The 4,142-nt window shown below is 32.9% G+C and overlaps 1 long non-coding RNA gene across 1 annotated transcript; it reads left to right on the top strand.

The window, feature by feature from the left end:
• The first annotated feature begins 658 nt into the window (after window positions 1-658).
• LOC108210935 (uncharacterized) lies at window positions 659-3,417 on the top strand. The gene is made up of 3 exons (XR_001804949.2): window positions 659-996; window positions 1,087-2,768; window positions 2,886-3,417. It is a non-coding gene; the product is annotated as an uncharacterized LOC108210935 (long non-coding RNA).
• Window positions 3,418-4,142: the final 725 nt, after the last annotated feature.

Genomic DNA, 4,142 nt, shown 5'->3' with positions numbered 1-4,142 from the left:
ATAAGATTTACCCAAATACACTCTATATTGATGTATATATGTACACATATCCTCACTATTATGATATTTATTAAAATATAAATACAAAAAATATAGTACACTATATAAAATTATATAATTAAATTACCACTCACCTAAAATTATTGAAAATTTAATATGAAAAATGAGATTCTTGCCGAATTAGAGTTTTGTCATATAGTTATATATATTATTTATAGTTATTCTAATACATATGTATATAATTTTATTAAATAATAACAATTAAACATTCTAAAAATTGGCCGAGTTAACCTATTAATCAATAGTCGGACGGATTTTGATCCGATTTGGTAAAATCCGTTTAATCGATGTCTAATTGGTCAGAAATTTGAATAATGGGTCGAAAATCATGCAAAATATAAAAATTTACAAAATTTGTGAAGAGAAATTAAAATTTTAAAAATGATTATAAAGTAATTAATGCATATTAATGAAGAGACATTAATGTCTAATAAATAGGTTGGTATTAAAAGTAAATATTAATAGTGAGTAAGGGTAGTCTGGTCTTTTTGAATTAAATTATGTATAATGAGCAAGGGTAGTTTAGTCATTTTGATTTAAATTACTCATAGTTGGTCTATTAGATATATAATAGATTTCGTTTTTATATCAATTTTCTGCTCTGTATTTTATTATCAGAAGACGCGGTGACGAGGAAAACATTAGGGTTCGAAAACTAGATAAAGGCCTACATCACATCTGGTTGGAAATCACAAGTTGAGTTTTGAGCCAAGGAAAAGAAATACTCTCAGCCAGTATTTCTTTTTCTTTGTTCACTACCTCCCTCCTTTCAGATCTCAACCCTGTGTGTAATATACGCCAAATCTTCATATATATTTTAACAGGAGCATGATGAAGAAATCAGGGATCTTTGTTGCAGCTGCAGCCTCCGTCACTGCTATTTCATCTGCCGTTTATCACAACCCCAATTCCCAGATTCACTTTTCATCTCCTCAGGTATCATATATTGTAAACAAGATTTAGATTTATATTTATTTTTTTATAGTTTCTATGTATTTGATAGATGGGGTTCTTGTTTTTTCGCAGGATGATGTTTCTGGGAGGAATGGGGGAAATTCATCGAAGGGCGGTGCTGCCTTTGCTCCAAGATTCGATGGTTTGAGGTTTATCGAAACTTTGATCACTGGTCACCGGTGAATTGATTGAATTGCATTTGTTGTTTGATTGCAGCAATGTGTTCTCATTTTTGATCTGGGGAAACAATTGGTGTTTCTTGATTGTATCGTTTAGTTTCGGAGATCGTTGTTTCGGAATTAGGGGTTGAGTTGTAGCTGTAACATTACTTATCTAAGGCTATTAGACAATCTGAGTTTATCATAAATTTTGGTGCTCGATGTTGTGCTTATAAATTTCTTATTATTGAATCTCATCCTGAAATCCATAGACATTTGTGAATTCTGCCAAAACCTTAAGGTTTCACAAGAGGTTGCCATGTAACATGGTATTTATGTTGTGCCTATGCATTATTGGTGTGGTTTGAGTTCCCTCCTAGCGAATCTCATCCTGAAATTTATTTACTTTAGTGAATTCTGCCAACACCTTAAGGTTTCACGAGAGGTTGTCATGTAACATGATATTATAGGACACAAGGTCCGGACTGTTAGTCATTTAACATGTTATCATCATACAAACAATAAGACAAGACACGTGTTTTTTTTAATTCACACCTCTTCTGCAAATTAGAACTTGATGCCTCTGGCTACTCAATTATTCTTTAAATAAAAAATCATCGACTATTCAGAGTCTTGAGTGAAAATTAGGGAGGCACTGCACTTTGAAAATTGCAGGGTTGCATAGCTACTGATTATCAACATTAACAAGACTTTAAGGACATAGTTATTCATCTAACAATCTCCTTCTTGAAAACCTTACCTTTTTTCTTTATTTGTCCAAACAAGCATATGTCACATTACTTCGGTGTAAACTCAATTTTATGATTCATAATCACTTTGATGTACAATGATTTTTCTTTCACTTCAATTTTGTGTCTTGATTTGTCCAAACAAGCATATGTCACATTCCTTCTGTGTAAATTCAACTTTATGATTCATTATCACTTTGATGTACAATGATATTTCCTTCACTTTAATTTTGTGTCTTGATTTGTCCAATCAAGCATGCCACCAGCATGAAGTGTTTGCTCAACCTTACAATGCATTATCACTTTATTATACAATTGATTACTCTACCTTTCACTTTAACATGAATGCCTTTGTTTCCTGTCATGTACAAACCAGCATCAAATAGGGAGTCAACTGTACTATTTATTATCACTTCAAAGTTTGACATGAATTGATTGGTCTTCACTTCAATGTTGAATAATGTTAGTGTATAACACAAGTAGTGAATTAGAGAAGAATTAGGCTATGTTTCTGATAATTTTGTATGAATAAGACAGAGTAGTTATAAGAATCTTTTTCTTTGCTTGTCAGACCTGAATTAAGAAAAATAGAAAATGTGCACATATTTCAGTTAGTTTGTAATCTGGCTAGCCAAAAAAAATAATGTTAGTATCGCAACATGTAATTATTATTTTACATTATTATTTTCAGTTTTGTATGTTTAGTATTTCATCTATTTGCCTATTAAATGTGTATAGTGAGAATGATACTGTTAGATCAGGATGTTTCCTTCAAGTAAAAGTCTTTAAAGCTTAGCAAATGGATGGACTTGCCAAGACTGGCATTTTCTTGAAAGAGAACTTGGTAGTAAGTAGTAACTAGTAACTTTTGTTATATGCTTGAAATTTACCACAGAGTACATGATTAAATCTTAAAATGTCATTTACATATTGTTGTTATGCCAAATATTTGCTTTCAAAACAGGGAAGAAAAGGGTTCCTGCTGCTGAAGAAGGGAACTGCCTAGCACCTAGTGGCTGGAAGCATCTAATTTTTGATTTTATCATCTGCATGATTGGTATACAGTTTATCTGATAGACGAGTTATGTTAAGGAATTGCTTGAAAGGGGCTGGCTAGCTGCTACATGAACAAAGTTGTACATATGCAAGATTTCCCTGCGGTTTTGCCTTTATGGCTTATAGACCTGCCCAGAAACCTTCAAGCTACTAGAGCTTCTAACAAACTGTCTAGAGTGTGTCTATAGTGTCTTGGACTGCTTTAACCCTGCTCCTCCAGTCCAAATGTGTTAAGCTGTGGAACACTTCCCGCTACCGGCTGCCATCCAAACAAAAGATGTATGACAATATTATTAGCAGATCGATTAAGAAGAATTAATTACTGGTGTTATTTTAGGTGCACTCGAGATAAGTTGACAACCATCCTGTGGCGTTGGAGGAACTCAGGTTTAGAACTTGTATATTTCTCGCTATAGAACTTATTTCGCTAAGCTCAAGGCTATGGATGTATGGAGCTGTTAGCTTTAAATGTCTGAACGATGCGGCAGAGTTGCTATAAGTAGCTTTAATCGGAATGCCTACTAACATCAATCTAAATGCACCGAGCAACTCTAATGAATACCTATATCAGTTATCTCAAATATTATAAAATCTCCAACGAGATTACCTATATTCTTTCTCACTATTTTTTTATATGGTGGTTAATATTTTAGATATATTTTTACTCATATTTTGATAGGGATGTGAACTATTTCGTTACCTATATTAATGATGTGGATTGGTTGTGCATACATGGATCTATTTTGATTGCAGTTGATGTTTTGTGTGAAATCCCTAAAATTACAAAAATATAGGCAAAGATTATGATCGGTCAGAGCAGCTCTTGTGCTTTTACATTCAGTTTTTTGTGGACCTCACATTTAATAATGGAAAACGGTATATACTCAAAGACATTTTCCAAATTTTCATTGATAATGTGTGAGAAGTTCCACTCCACCAACAATAATAAGACCCTTCTGCATCCGATTAAAATCAGTTATCTTTCTGTCATGTTATTTGCCAAAAAAATTGGGACAAAGGTAACATCACTCTTTGATGATCATACAAATGTTTCATTGGATACTGATAGATCATACCATTGCTCCACTATACATTCGGGATGTTATACATTGTCAGTCTGTACACTCTCAACTGCCTAAATCTTGAAGTATATGCAAGGATTGGT

Source organism: Daucus carota, chromosome 3 (genome assembly GCF_001625215.2).
Source record: "Daucus carota subsp. sativus chromosome 3, DH1 v3.0, whole genome shotgun sequence".
Classification (NCBI taxonomy): Eukaryota; Viridiplantae; Streptophyta; class Magnoliopsida; order Apiales; family Apiaceae; genus Daucus; species Daucus carota.
This window is presented reverse-complemented; position numbering and strand designations above follow the sequence as displayed.